The sequence below is a fragment of the Bactrocera oleae genome, chromosome 4 (assembly GCF_042242935.1).
Source record: "Bactrocera oleae isolate idBacOlea1 chromosome 4, idBacOlea1, whole genome shotgun sequence".
NCBI lineage: Eukaryota > Metazoa > Arthropoda > Insecta > Diptera > Tephritidae > Bactrocera > Bactrocera oleae.
Window position 1 is genome coordinate 21382190 of NC_091538.1, and position 16298 is coordinate 21398487.

Below are 16298 nucleotides of genomic sequence, written 5' to 3' on the forward strand. Positions count from 1 at the left end.
CAGTGTCGGGCAAAACTAAAGCACGAAGTTCACCTTGTAAATATTTCAATCAAAACAAAATGTAAAATTTATTATTTTTTTATGAATATAGTAGTTTTTATGAATATAGTAGTTTTATATGTTTAAAACAAAAATTTAACAAATAAGATTTTGACATACAAAAATTTCGCATAATATGTATATTTGCTGCGACAAAACTAAGGCACTAAACTGTATTTACTTATTTATTGACCCTAATTTCATCAAGTCCCGTTAAAATTCCAACTATAGTTAAAAAAGTTTAAATATCTACCTATATTTTACTTGTTTTCTTTGAATCGATTAGTTTATTTAACGATTTTTAGGTTGTTACTTGCCGTTATTTTAAGACCGTGTTGGAGTAATTTTAATACAATTACATTAGTCATTTGTGATCAACCGATAGTGTTGCTTCGTAATAAAAACAAAATATTAGTAAAAGGCGCGTAATAAGTATTCAGTACTATATAAGGAAAACATTATTAGCGATTTTGAAAACGGTGAGTCAGTACTAATATTTCAAATAAGTTCACAATTAATCACAGCATTGTCTCAAGAATTATAAGTCGTTTTCGTTCTTCGGGCTGTCTAACCACATTTCATGGAGATGGCAGACCTCATAAAACTACTAGCCGTGAGGATATGGTGAGCTCCACAAAAAGAGATCTTTTAATGTCAGCTAGATCAGTCCAGAGCGAATTGGGCTTGAGTATTTCATACAGGTCCACCCATCGACGATCTGTAGAAAATAACTTTATAACATGCAGAAGTGCCAAAAATCCTTACATTTCGCACAAAAATCGAAAAGCGCGGCTTAAATTTGCAAACGCTCACGCTAACTGGAGGATTACAAAATATAGGAGTGTACTTTTTTCTGATGAGTCTAAGTACAATATTAATGAATCTGATTGATTACAGCTGGTACGAAGACCAAAAGGTCAACGTTTGAATCCGCGTTATTCACAAGGTACTGTGAAGCATGAAGGAGGTAAGATGTTTGTCAGGTCATGGAGTAGGTCTGATCCATCAAATTAATGGCATAATGGATCGTTTTATGTACAAAAACATCCTTCAAAATGTTATGCTTCCTTATGCTGAAGTGGAAATGCCGTTAAAATGAAACTACCAACACGATAAGGATCTGAAGCACACGGCCAAATGTGTAAAGAATTGGTTTATTTCCAATAAAATAGTAGTTTTGAAGTGGCCCGCGCAATCACCTGATCTCAATCCCATAGAGGACCTATGGATAATTTTAGAACGGAAAATTAAGCAGGAAAATTGTAAAACACGGACTCTCTCTTTACCCAAGTAGCACGGAGATGGAAAAACATTTCTGAAGACATTTTAAACAATTTAATTAAATATATGCCACGCAAATGTGAAACCGTCATAAAAAACAATGGATATGCCACCACATATTTAAAACAAATACTTTAATTTTTTAACTATATGTAATGGGCTTTATTTAGTCGTATCTATGTTATGTATATTGTTAATCTTTAAGTCATATTAAAGTATAAAGTGAATTAATATGTTACGTTTTTTAATACATCAATAAAATTTTATATTTTTGTGAAATAAAATAAAAAAAATATTAATTTTATAACAGTAAATAAATTATTTGCAGCTAAATGGTAATATGATAAATTTCGTACTTTAGTTTTGCCCGACACTGTATATAAACAAAACAATACGGTCGAATAGAATATCCATTAAAAAAAGTCTGCGTACAAGGCAGATAAGTCGAATAAATTTATTCTTCCTACGAATCCTTAAAATCTCAAAGTTTTAAAACTTCCGCTAAGAGTTTTGGCAGGAATATACAAGCTCGGAGGTTTCTGCCGAAGGGATGTGAGCCAATTCCTCGTGCAGTGTATCCTCAAGCATATCTTTTGAGGTAATTATGTGTTGCCGGATTTTACATACCAGTGAATCCCATAGGCACTATTTAGGATTAAAATCTGGTGATTCTAGTGGTGTTTGAAGCTGCTTGGCAACGTTGTAGAGTAACTAAAGCTTAACTATGTCTGCTGTACGCTTCAAGTCATTATCCTGTAGAAAATAGGAGTCACTTCCAGGACCGAATTCTACCGCTCTTTGCTTCAAATTTATTTTTAAGATATAAAGGTATGCATATTTAACCATGCTGGAGGCTATAAAGTCCATTTGGTCCACGCAGTTACTAGCTATGCACCCACATATCAATGCTTCTTCACCACCGTTCTTCATAGTATGCATCAGGATTTCATTATCGTGTGCCGGGCCCATTATTTGCCCTAAAGTCTTACGCCCCTTGATTCCAAAGACCCAAAACATGCTGTTATCGAAAAAAATAACTTTTTGCCAAAACTCCCAAGGCTTATTTAAGTGCTCTTTCGCGACAATATTATGCATTTACCTATTGACTAGCGATATGAATGAGTTCTTGTGTGCAACTTGACCATAAAACCCTGTTTTTAAACCCTGAACAGGATATATTAAAAAACTTAGGATCCCGTTGAGGCATAAACCATTCTAGAAAATTTACTGTTTTTAAGGGACTTACGTACTGATTTCGTGCGATGCATTTTTGAACTTTTTCCTCGATTTTAAATTTATATATTAAACTGAAAATTCGTTGTTTCGAAAGTTCGTTATAGTGGACGACCATAACCTATACTCGCATTTTCTATAATCGAAATTATTTCATTTTCATTATATGAAATTAACTGCCGTTCCTCACTCTCTCTAACCTGCCAATTAAGTTGGAAAACCATTTGTCATGCCCACTTGGACATCCTTCTCATCAACTTCTCATATTGATCAAGCAAAATCTCCGACTCTAAACAAAGAGGGTTAATAATTCGCAGAAAATAATATTAAATATCACTTAATGAACAATTTGCGAAATTCATATGCTCAAATCACGTTCAAGAGTGTGTCACGTGTGGTTAATGAGCCAAAGCGTAGAATTTGCCGTTAAAGATGCCGCCATTAATAAAATAAAAAAACATTAACGGATTTAAGGTACAATTTGCTAAAAAAAAAGGAAAAAAGAAATATGGCTGAGCACATATTGGTCAACAAGTTGTTCCTTGCTTCACAGTTAAGTAGAACTTTAAAACATTATGTAAGACAAATAACGCCAAAAAGCCAAATATAATACATCTACTAAGACATAAATACTATATAGGTCTCAGTATCGGCAATTTCTTAGCGGTGTGTATTATCTTGAGGGTTAAGAACAGGAAAAATTCGATGGGGCCACATCCGAGAACTGTGGCATAGTATAGTTGCTTGCGTCACAAGTGTCATATGAACTGCCACCAATTTCGCAGCTGTCTCACTTTCATTAAACACACTCATTTACTTAGCAACCCCGTTAGTATAATTGCAAGCTGTTTAATTGTTGAGCGAGTGCTATTCGGGCACCAAGCTGTTAACTTAATCAGCTGGTTTCGTTTACTTATTTTGCCGCACTAGTGTTTTATTCTTTGCAATGCCCTTTTTATATGTTTATCTCTACAATCCTATTTACTTATGATTTTCATTGTAATTATTGAAATCTTTACAGTGTATTCTAACGCGAAACGCTACATGATATGGCCTCGCTTCGCGGTCAGTGAACTATATACACGTATGTCAACAGTTGAATGCTAATCGTGACAAATAATATTTATTTATGTTACACATTCCCCATAATGTTACCTTTTTATTGATTCCTAAGTGTCAATGTATGGGCCTGATAATCAGTAGTCTTTGCAATCCATCAGCAATTGAAAATAACAGAAACCTCTTTCAATTAGCAAATATTATGCTAAGTAGGTTCTTATCCTTTTCATCCTCTCGTATTTCGTATAGACTTCAATACTGACCTATGTATACGTAAAGTTTTATTTGTAACCTACTTTCAACATAATCGTTATATTGGGCATTGGCGTGGTTATCATCTGATTTAAACTGTTTTCACAGTGCATAAAGAAGTGTTCCAAGGACTTCTTTCTTAGCAAGTTTAGTGAAACAGCTCTAGTGGTTTGTGAAATACTTTAACTTTTTTCTCTGTACCAAAAGCAAGTACCCTCACAATACTTGTAGTTTAATCAAATTGCACTTATCAATAATCAGAGAGCTTATCGAGGTACAGTCCTCAGTATCGATAGTGTCAAACTATATGTGGTGCTCTGTGCCGTGCGTTGCGTTCGCAATCCTAAGTAATTAGTTTATAAGTAATTTTAAAAATGCAACTCTGTCACATATGGTTACAAGAATTAATAAAGCTACTGCTCTTCCCTTTTCATCGTCAACACTCAACCGCCTCGGACGTGCCTTTTTTCTTCCATCCTTACATTGACCCGAACGTTTTTTTAAAATCAAGTTTTATTTAATCAATTACGCGCACATTTTTTAATGAATCCCAACGATAGCTCGATCGTAACGGATGGAGGAAGCTTAGCGAAAAATGTTTCTACGTATAATATTTTGCCACGGCTTCCATTGCCAGCGATGTCCGAGGATAACATCGAGGCCTATTTTTATTCGCTAGACTTCTGGTTCGAAGCATCGCATATTGTCAGCGACGCAGCGAAATTTAACATCGTGCTTACAAGCGTTCCTTCAGCGAAGTTGATAGAATTGCGAACACTAATCGAGGCTGCGCCCGCTGATGGAAAATACAACTACATCCGACAGAAATTAGTAGAGAATCTTACGGAAAGTCAGCAGTCTTCACCGAGTCTTTAAAGAGCTTTTGCTGGGTGATCGCCGTCCCAGTGAATTATACAACGATATGAGACGCACTGCAGATCCAGCATCCTGCATGATCTTTGGGTCAGCCGACTGCCACCCTATACACAGGTGGCTACCATATCATCGCAACGAGTGTTCCCATCAACGAAAAACTCAAAATTGCAGATTCAATCACCGAATGTTTGGCCATGAAGCAGGGGCAAATTTGTGAGGTTAGCGCGGAATTCCAGTCCTCGTGCGATTTTTCTCGCCTACAAGCCGAAATCGCTGTTTTGTCGAAACGTGTCAGCCGACTTTTAGATAACGACAGGGGCCGGCGGCGCGGCAGGTCTGTATCGCGTAACAGATCAATAGATCGCAATTCGCATAACCCTTGCTGGTATCATGCCACTTTCGGCAATAAAGCTACCAAATGCCGTCAGCCATGCTCATACGCACAGTCGGAGCCAGCAAATCACTCACAATAGGCAAGCTCAGCTAACTCAGTATCAGAAACAGGCAAACACTCTGATGCTAAAAGCACTTACCGACTTTGCATTTATGACACGACAGCCAACATGAAGTTTTTGATCGATTCAGGTGCAGATGTGTCCGTCATTCATAAGTCGGGAAAGTTAGCTCGAGCATGTCCAACTTCAACAAATTTGTTTGCCGCGAACGGTTCACCCGTTTCTAGCTATGGAGAGGTTAGTCTCAAACTCAACCTTTATTTACGTCGCGAATTTCTATGGCGCTTTATTATAGCCGACGCTTCGCAAGCCATTTTGGGTGCCGACTTTCTCGGTCATCACGGCTTAATTATTGACTTACAAGGTCAGCGCCTCTTAGATCGCACAACTTTACTCAACGCACAGTGCTCATTGACGAAACTTACATCCGCGAGAATTTCTACAATCAACACAACTCATTCTCAGAGAATTTGCCGAAATCACCCGTTCCACACCATTGGGCGCTCGAACAAAGGCATCCGTAAACCACCACATTACCACGACCGGCCAGCCTACCAGCACGACCACGACGTCTATCGCCAGAGAAGCTAGCAGCTGCTCGTTCGGAATTTGAGCTGTTAATAAAACTCGGTATTTGTCGTCCTTCCGATAGCAATTGGGCCAGCCCGCTGCATTTAGTACGCAAGGCGGACGGATCATGGAGGCCATGTGGAGATTACAGGGCTTTGAACGCCGTGACTGTGCCAGACAGATATCCGCTGCCGTTCCTGCAAGATTTTTCTACAGTTTTAGCAGGTAAAATTGTATTTTCGAAAATTGAAGCATAAAGAACACCTCCGTTTAGCTTTCAACCGCTTAAAAGAATACAACCTAACCGTCAACGTTGTCAAATCGCAGTTTGGAGTAGCAGAACTAGAATTTCTGGGTCATTCGATCACGAAAGATGGCATCCGTCCACTGCCTAGCCGCGTTCAAGCTTTGACGAATTTTGAATTGCCAACCGTCGCAAAACAGCTAAAGCGTTTTTTAGCGATGCTCAATTTTTATCGCAGCTTTAGACAATCAAGGACCACTCTTTGCAATGATACCAGCCAACAAGAAAAACGACAACACCAAACTGCTGTGGACCAAGAGTGCAATCCACCACTTTAAAACGTGTAAAACCCAGCTCGCGAATTGTGCTATGCTAGCGCATCCACTACCGCATGCAGAACTCTCTCTGTGGGTAGACGCTTCGGATTTTGCAGCCGGCGCCGTTCTGAATCAGATTGTTGACGGTGCTCTGCAGCCACTAGGATTTTTTTCCACGCAAGTTTACGCCCGCAGAAACACGCTACAGCACCTATGACTGCGAGTTGACCGCAGTTTACTTCGCGATGCGCCACTTTCGTTACATAGTAGAAGATCGTGTTTGCCATGTGTACACCGACCACAAACCACTCATCTTTGCCTTTCACCAACACTTGCATAAAGCTTCAGACAGACAAGCCAGACAACTGGACTTCGTATCCCAGATTACAACTGATATTCGGCATGTTAAAGGCGAAGACAATGCAGCAGCCGACCTGCTCTCGCGAATACAATCGCTCACCGCTGTTTCGATCAACTATGATGAGCTTGCTGATGACCAAGCTAATGACGAGGAATTAAACTCATACTTAAACAATACGATTTCCCATTCTCTTAAATTAAGAAGTTTTGTTTTACCTTCAGGTTCGAAGAAAGTTGTTTGCGACCCTTCGACAGGCCGTATCCGCCCTTTTATAACAGCGAGGTTCCGTCAAGCCTTTCTTCAAGCCACACACAATCTATCACACCCTGGGATGCGCGCCACTGCTAAATTAATGGTTGAACGTTTTGTGTGGCCGGGAATTCAACGCGACAGTAAGTTGTTTGTTAAAAATTGCGCTCAGTGTCAACGCAGCAAAATCATTCGCCACAATAGAAGTTTGTTACAACGCAGGGAGAGCCCCAGTCAACGCTTTGGCCACTTGCACATAGACATAGTTGGCCCCTTTCCATTGTCGGAGGGCAACAGATATTGCTTAACTTTAATCGACCGCTTCACTTGTTGGCCAGACGCAGTACCAATATCTAACATGACAGCACCAGTTGTTGCCAAGGCTTTGCTCAGTGGCTGGATAGCCATTGGAGTACCCATCGACATCACGTCCGACCTCGGTCGCCAATTTGAGAGCGCGTTATTCCACGAGCTCCTGCAATGCCTTGGAGTTTCACACCTGCGAACTACACCATATCACCCACAGTGTAATGGGCTGATTGAAAGGTGGCATTGCACACTAAAATCCTCAATTTTATGTCACAACGTAGACAAATGGACAGCCTATCTACCAGTCATCCTGCTGGGTCTCCGCTCAGCCTTTAAAGACGACATCGGTTGTTCACATGCAGAACTAGTTTATGGAACTGTGCTTCGTTTACCGGCCGATTTTTTCACTAGCAACGGTCGCACTTGCAACGAAACAGAGTTAGTACAAGAGTTACGACACATCATGAATGAAATTCGCCCAGTTGATCCCGTTTGGCACTCTTCACAAAAGACATTCGTTCACAACAGTCTCAAGTCATGCCATCAAGTCTTCATTCGAGACGATTCCATCCGACCATCGTTACCAGCACCCTACAAAGGACCATTCAAGGTTATCAATCGTACGCCGAAATATTTTATCATCGAGGTCAACGCTAATAGAATTAAAGTCTCCATCGATCGTCTAAAGCCCGCCTTCATCGCGCCTCCTACGACTCTTTAGGAGGGGGATACTGTGGTGCTCTTTGCCGTGCGTTGCGTTCGCAATCCTAAGTAATTAGTTTATAAGTAATTTTAAAAATGCAACTCTGTCACATATGGTTACAAGAATTAATAAAGCTACTGCTCTTCCCTTTTCATAGTCAATACTCAACCGCCTCGGACGTTCCTTTTTTCTTCCATCCTTACATATATATTGTGAGCGAAATTTCACTTTTGACTTGATAATAACGAGCCAAAGGCTAATGTCGCGTCGATGAAACCGGAACGAAGGCGGTTTTATAACTGGATAAGGCGTATCATTCGGCAACCCGGAAGACTTTGAAACAATTACATATAAGGTAATTTAGGAACCACAGTTTAAGTTTGGAAATTTTAACGACCACCATAGAGTGGTTCGAGATGAATGTGTTGATTTCCTCAAGTGAGTCAAATTGTAAAAGATTTCTCTAATAGCGGTCTAGCAAAACATGTAACATATGTATGTTTGTACACTGGCCAAAGAAAGTATTCAACATATGCATTTTTATTATTATTTTTTTTTAAATATTCCTTAATATAAAATAAGAGCAAAAACCAGTGTTTTTTAAATCAATAATTGGATTAGTTTGTAACTTGATTACTTTTTTGATAATAAAAACAACAAAACTAACCAAAAAAGCACAAAAACTGAATTACTCCAAAAATAAAAGCAAAAAAATATTCGACAATTGATGTAAAAGCCCAGTTACAAACAAAAATTCACTTTTCAATATCGCATAGCTCTTCTTTTCTTCGGACTACTTCTTTTGTACGTCTTGGTATTGATTCGACCAAATGTTTTTCTGATCCATTTGGGTTTTGCTCGTAAAATGGCGCTGTCTCAGTCTTATTTCTAAATGATCCCATAGAGCATTTAAATCTGATCTTTGAGCAGGAGTTTTAATTACTCCAGGGCAATTGTATAAAAGCCAAAGCTTTGTATTTAATACGGAATGTTTCGGCCCCTTATCTTGGTAAAACTGGAAAGTTCGCAAGTTTTTCTTCAAAATATCAATATATTGCATGTGGTCCATGATTTGGCGAATTAGTTCCCCTGTGATCATTCATTTTCAAAAAATTTCGAATAGTTTGGGGTGTCATCTATATTTAGGTTTTCTTTAACACTTTTGGAGAGAACCGTGGCATTAGTTTGTGATTCTTTTTTGATCGGGCGAACCAACCACCGTTCGTCTGTTTTAGGAAATAGCTTAGGGGACCACACCTTGCATGATTTTCAACCGACTGCTTATATTTCCATTTTTTATAATATAATGAATAGTTGTACGGGGCCTATTATCGGCTATAGACGAGTGATTTTTCTTTCTACCAATTCTTCTTTAAATTTAATAGGAAGTCAGATATCCCCAATGTTTTAAAACTTCCGCTAAGGGTTTTGGCATTGAATATACAAGCTTTGATATTTCTGCCGAAGGTATGTGAGTCCATTCCTCGAGCAGCACATCCTTTGAGGTAACTATGCATTGGCGGATTTTGCATACCAGTGAATCTCATAGAGTAACTAAAACTTAACTATGTCTGCTATATGCTTCAGGTCGTTATCCTGTAGAAAATAGGAGTCACTTCCAAGATCAAATTCTACCGCTCTTTGCTTCAAACTTATTTTTAAGATATGCATAAATAATAACAATCTATAATTTCCATTTTTTTCCTTTCAGAGGGACTTATTTCTTTTAGGCGAGATTCGAAACTTAATAACAAATTGAATAGAACAAAAATCTTTTAAAATTTATACTTTTACTAAAACAAGTAAAACTATAACTTTCCGCCACTTTTACATTTTGTTATTACGTAGGAAATTCCTATTTTGGTACTTGTACGCAGACTTTTTCAGCGCTGCCTAATTACTATTTTTTGTAAATTTATCTATAAAACTAAGGTGTCAGATTTGAATTGCTTTGAATGGTATGGGATTATGCAATAAACTAATAATAAAGCACTTAATATGATTATGCTCCAAAATTAAGTATATAAAAGTTATTTTTTAACAAAAGAAAGTAAGATATTAGCGTGAACGCAGACTTTTTCTGGCGAGTGTATGTATGTCGAATACTTTCTTTAACCAGTGTATATCTATTAGGAAAAAGAGCTATCTTAAGCAATTGTAAATCTCTCGAAGGGAATTGAACTTTAAAGGATTTTTGTTATGACATAACCTTCTAAAGTATTTCCCGCTATACCATCTTTCCGAACCTATAGGTTATTCAAATTTTGTTGTTGCCAACACATCTAAAATGGTCGAAATTAGACTACAACTTTTCAAGTCCCAGATATCGAATAAGAGGACTTTAGTCTTCTAATCGAAAATATTGATTAATCTGTGGGCGTCTTTCCCTGATAATAATGTGCCCTGGTCATAGAAATGGATTAAATTCGGTATTTGTAGTACTTCTCCTAGACCCATAAATCTAATATACGATTTTTGAATTTCCTGTTGATTTTGTACATATTATATAATATATCCATACTTTTATTTATTCACCTTTCGCAACATGTTGCTACAGAGCATTATAGTTTTGTTCACCTAACGGTTTTTGTACATTCTTACTTCGCTATACGGCATTTCGCTGTTACGGCCTACTTGAATTAAGGCACATTTTCGATATACGGCCTAAAATGCTTCGCTATAACGAAACATCGACACAATTTTTTTATCGATGTGAGCACAATAGTAAACATATCTAGTGAGAACTCTGTAACCATATAAACATTTTGAGAATTTTTTTTATCCCTTAATTGAACATGCTTTTCGTTTTTTTTTATTCCTTCTAATTTATTTTACTATATCTAACATGAAGTTGTTTCAGTTTTGTTAATAGATTATTGTTGGATTTTGGAATCCGATATTATTTTATGTATAAATATATGTACTTGTTATGTATTTATTTTTGGTTTAAATTAAATAAAACTAAAACAAGTAAGGAAGGGCCAAGTTCGGATGTAACCGAACATTTTATACTCTCGCAAAGTCAAATGGTATACTCGTTTGAGATTTCTTTGTGGATTGACTGATATTTTCGGTAGAAGGCCAACTATAGGCACTGGGGTTCACATATTTAGTACTTAAGGGCTTGAACAGGTTTGGTTAAATTTAGACAATTTTTGGTCACAAGGTGGCATACTTTAAACGTATTATTCACGCAAAGTTTTACCCCGATAGAATCATCAAGCATAGTGAAAAGTGAAAGAATCAGATGGAATTGAAAATGGTGTTATATGGGAAATAGGTGTGGTAATCCGATTTGGCCCATTTTCGCACTATGACATAGAAATATAAAAAGAACGTTATACACCGAATTTGGTTGAAATCGGTTAAGCAGATCCCAAGATATGGGTTTTCACCTAAAAGTCGGCGGTGCCACGCCCACTGTCTAATTTTGAACGCGGTTCCTATAAAGTTATCTCATACCATCCCAGAGATAAAATTTAATGTCTCTGGCTTGTTTCGTGCTTGATTTATCGCGCTTTTAGTAGTTTTTAAGAGTACCGTTATATGGGGAGTGGGCGGAGTTGCCACCCGATTTCAACTATTTTCACACCGTCAATAGAAGTGCTAAAAACATTTGCTTCCATTCCATTTTGTTATTATAGCTTTAGCGGCTTAGGAGATATGCACATTAAACTTATTAGGTGCGGGACCACGCCCACTTAAAAAAAAATTTAACTGCAGATGCCCCTCCCTAATGTAATCCTGTGTACCAAATAACAGTCTTGCATCTTATTGCGGAGCTTAGTTATGGCAATTAATTTGTTTTTGATTAATGACGTTTTGTGGGCGTGGCATTGGTCCGATTACGCCCATCTGCAATACCAAGCGTCTCCCGGTACCAAGAAACATGTCTACTAAATTTCATAAAGATACAGACATAAAAGACAGTCACCCGGATTTCAACTCGTCTCTTCATCCTGATCATTTATATATATATAACCCTATATCTAACTCTATTAGTTTTAGGGGATATAAACAACCGTTAGGTGAACAAAACTATTATACTCTGTAGCAACAGGTTGCTTGATTCAGCTTGTATGACAGCAATATCCTATAGTGATTCGATCTGAACAATTTCTTTGGAGATTCCATTATTACCTTAGATAATGATCCGTTCCAAGATTCGTAGATATCTTTACGTCAAAATAAAATGTTTTCCATACAAGAATTATTCCGACAAATGAGCAGCTTCTTATTGAAAAAAGATCATATCCTAAATTTAAGATCGAGTCTCAAAACCGAGAGACTAGTTCGCGTATATACATACAGACAGACGGACGGGCGGACAGACGAACATGGCTAAATCAACTCAGCTCATCATGCTGATCATTTATATAAATATATATTTTACGAGTATAAGGTCTCCGACGTTTCTTTCTGGGTGTTACAAACTTCGTAGCAAAATTAATATACCTTGTTCAGGGTATAAAGATAAAAATGCATTTTGATTGATAAACCATATTACATTTAACATATTCAAATCCGATCTCATTGAATTTGTATGAATTTGTATTAAAATATTTGATTCCTTTTACTGCTTTTCTCTTTGTAGCGAAGTTTCGTGGAACGTGTCTAGGTCGTTAAGTTAAGTATGAATGTATATGTATATACATATAAATAATCAGGATAAAGAGACCAGTTGACATCCAAGTGACTGTCTGTCCGTCCGTGTGAGGTAGTGTGGAGGGTAAATGATAGGGTTCTTAGAAAGTGTGAAAGTTTTATGGTTAGGAAAATAAAGTGGTGGACGCGAGAGTTAACCTCGAAGAGGAGGACTGTCAGGCGATTGAGGCGAAAGTTTCAACGCGCTCGACGGTCAAATTCTGACTGGCTGTCTCAGCTTAGGGGTGAGCTTAGTTGTGCGATTAGGGAATATAAAGAGACGTTGGTCAAAATTAAAGAACAGGAGTGGAGGAATTTTTTAGGGGAAAATAGGGACGACCCATGGGGTCAGGTCTATAGGATCTGCCGGGGTCGTAAGAGGGAGGATATCACCTCTCTTCGCGTTGGTGACACTGTGTTATCAACGTGGATAGAATGTGCGGTTGCTTTATTAGGAGCGTTCTTTCCTAGGGCGGAGGCTCAGGCAGCTCAAACATATGAGGTACCTGTTCCTCCACTAGATGATGGGGAGCTGGGATACGCCTTTGGCCTGGTCAGGTGTAAACGATCCCCAGGTTTTGATGGTTTGAACGGAGAGATGTGCAAAAGCATGTGGAAGTTCATTCCGGAATACTTGGAGGCCATTTACAATAAGTGCGTGTGGGGGGGATATTTTCCACGGGAGTGGAAAAGGGTTAGGGTCGTTCCTCTCCTGAAGTCCCCTGATAAGATCAGGAGTGATCCTCGTTCTTATCGGGGCATCAGTCTCCTTCCAGTACTTGGAAAAGTGCTGGAAAGAGTTATGGTGGAACGGCTTCAGGAGCTAACGCGGGGTATGTGGTCGGATAGACAGTATGGGTTCAGGAAAGGGCGCAGTGTAGAGAGAAAATGTCAACAAATATGTCCTTGGCATATTTATTTCCTGGAGTTGCACAGCAACCGGGTGCCGGACCCAAAGTACGGCAGATGTTTTAGATAGGCCTCGAACCCCACCAAGGTGTGTAGTGTGTCCATTCCACACTACCAATCGGTACTGAAAAATACCTGGCATTTTCGGGGCGCTGATCAACGCATTGTATTGATACGCCGTGCTTTTGAGCACCGTGAGGTAAGGCCGTCGACGGCAGGTACTCACGTAAAACACACCGGACGTTGTCCGTCCGTGTGAGCGATAACTTGAGTAAACATTGAGATATCTTAATGAAACTTGGTGCACATATTCCTTGACACCAAAAGAAGTTTGGTATTGTAGATGGGCGTAATAGGATCATTGCCACGTCATTAATCGAAAACCTGTAAAGTGCCATAACTTAACTTCAGTTGCTGTTATTCAGTACAACGAATTGCATTGAGCAGGCGCATCTATGGTTGACAAATTTTTAAAAAGTAGGCTTGACCCCGCCCCCTAATAGGATTAATGTATATATCTCCCAAACCATTTAAGCTATATGGCCCAAATTTGCTTAGGGCAATTTTTTCGACCCTTCTTACGGCAATGTGAAACTTTGCATAAATAGTGCCTTTGAGGTATACCATGTGAAGTCTAAAAATTGCCAAAATCGGACCATAACAATTCAAGCCCCCAGTTATTGAATATGGGGACCCCAGTGCGTAACTTTTAACCGAAAATAACGTTCAATCTGTCAAATATACAAATTATTGCAATTTTGATCTTACCGATAATAGTATGCCTTTACGTCAAAAATAGATTCAATCGAGTCGATATTTCCCTTAGGCCCCATATACCTAATCTAAAATATAATATTTTCGAACTTCCAGTTTGCTTTATACCGCATATATCGGCCAATATCTGAGCTATCTTAATAAATTTATCATCTTTGTGTCTCAAATTAACTGAACGTATAACTAAAACTAGAGTATTATAAGTTTAATGTGAATTAAGTCTACGATGTATGTATGTATCCCAAGTCCCAAATACAACATATATTGATTTTCGTCATTCTAACGAACCTTATGCCGAACATGTTGTTCAATGTGTGAGTTATATATTTATAAAATGGTTTGAAAATATGCTCTCAAGTATACCTCAACAATATCAAAATTAATGCAATCAGTCCATCTCTTTCTTTACCTCCAATATAGCCTATATAATAATTTCCGCCTTTCTGATACTTTACTAAATTCAAAATAATTTCTTAAAAAATTGTATGGGAATATGAGTCAAATTGGTCTAAACTTTGGTCCAAACCTTATATAATGAATTGCGATCCTCTGGTGGACGGTTTCACATAATTTCATTATATTAAATTTAGCTTCTTCAGTTGAGTTTGTATCACATATATCTCATTTCAAAATTATGTTAATATAATTTTAGCTGACGCGAAGTAAAATATAGTAATAAAACTAATTAAGTCTGTGACCTATAATATACCTTAATAAAATATCAAATTTGATGGTAATCCATTTGCGATTTCGTCGAATAATGAATATTGAATTGTTTCGCAACATTTTTCAATACATAGTCAAGCTTTCCTAACACCTGAAGGCTTTGATTCTTGCAAGCTGCAAGAGTATGAAATGTTCGGTTACACCCGAACTTAGCCCTTCCTTTATTGTTTTATAATTGATTAGGGCCCTATTACGGTTTTCAACCCAACTGCTTGTTGGTTGAAATTTTGAAATTCGGTATTATGGTTTTCAATTCAACCTGTCAGAAAAAATCGGTTGAAATGTTGTCTAACTTCAACTTTTCTTGGTATTACGGTTTTCAACCAACAATTTCAACAGCTAACAAGCAGTTTTAGTTAAAAATTGATAAATATATTTATGAAAAATATTAATAGAAAATGGAAAATGGGTAAAAAGAACTATTTTATTCATAATGGTCATACTCTTTCATTCAGTTATTATGTACAAATCCAAAGAAAGGTGATCATTCTTTTGAGCTCGTGAAGTAAAATCGCGAAACTGGACAAGACAAGCTACAATTTGGAAACATTAAAATAAAATTAAGGGACCGTGGCTTCGAACATAAAGAGTCGATACAATCTACTACTCCCAGGAATATGGTTTTTGCACTTTTTGCTTTATGGACACAAATATGGTGTTCATAATATTTAAAAGCAGATTTAGTAACAACCATAGATATCGAAGGTTGCTTCAGCCCAAAGTTAGAATCATTTAAAATGCATTCTTCATAAATACCGGCAGCAAGGAAATGGAGAGTTTGTAGTAACGTTCCTTAATCTCGTATAGTAAACAACCACATGATTCCTCGTTTAAACGAAAATAATCTAATAATCTGCATTAAACATTATTTAAACCCAAATTAAATGGTCAATAAAACTTTGGCTTTGATTAGGAAGTTCGAATAGATTTGAGTGATCTCGAAGGCTTTTTCTTATGCGCAGCACATTAATTTTGACCCGAATATTTTAGTCATCGTAATATAAAACAGAACTGATGCCCATTTTAATAATTATTCACCATTTTGTGAGCAATAACTAAATTAAATTGGTTCTTTTTCTCGTTTCAAACTATTCAGCGGTTAAAGTGTCTTTCGAATCTTCACTTTTTAGATTGGCAATACCAATAAAAGTTCGATTGAAAATAGTTGAATACCAAATAAAATTGGTTTAATCTATAGGGGTATAGGTTGTCCAATAAAGCGGAATCCCTGTAGTTGAACGAATTGTTCAATTAAATGAGTATCGGTTAATTTAACCAGAAATTGAGCAATTTTTGT

General features: G+C 37.5%; 1 protein-coding gene across 13 annotated transcripts in view; it reads left to right on the forward strand.

Moving 5' to 3' along the window:
• The window catches only part of LOC106614518 (3'-5' exonuclease Snipper), a 29452-nt gene that overhangs the window by 2642 nt on the left and 10512 nt on the right, over positions 1-16298 (forward strand). For 4 of the 13 annotated variants that reach the window (XR_004977808.2, XR_011395804.1, XR_011395805.1 and 1 more), the window contains exon 1: positions 1713-8303. The exons of 5 other annotated variants lie outside the window; for them this stretch is intronic. The gene's annotated coding sequence lies outside the window, so the exon portion shown is untranslated. Of the gene's footprint in view, positions 1-1711; positions 8304-9659; positions 10728-16298 lie in introns of those variants that run through there. 4 more of the 13 variants (XR_011395808.1, XR_011395803.1, XR_011395807.1 and 1 more) reach the window with 4 other exon arrangements.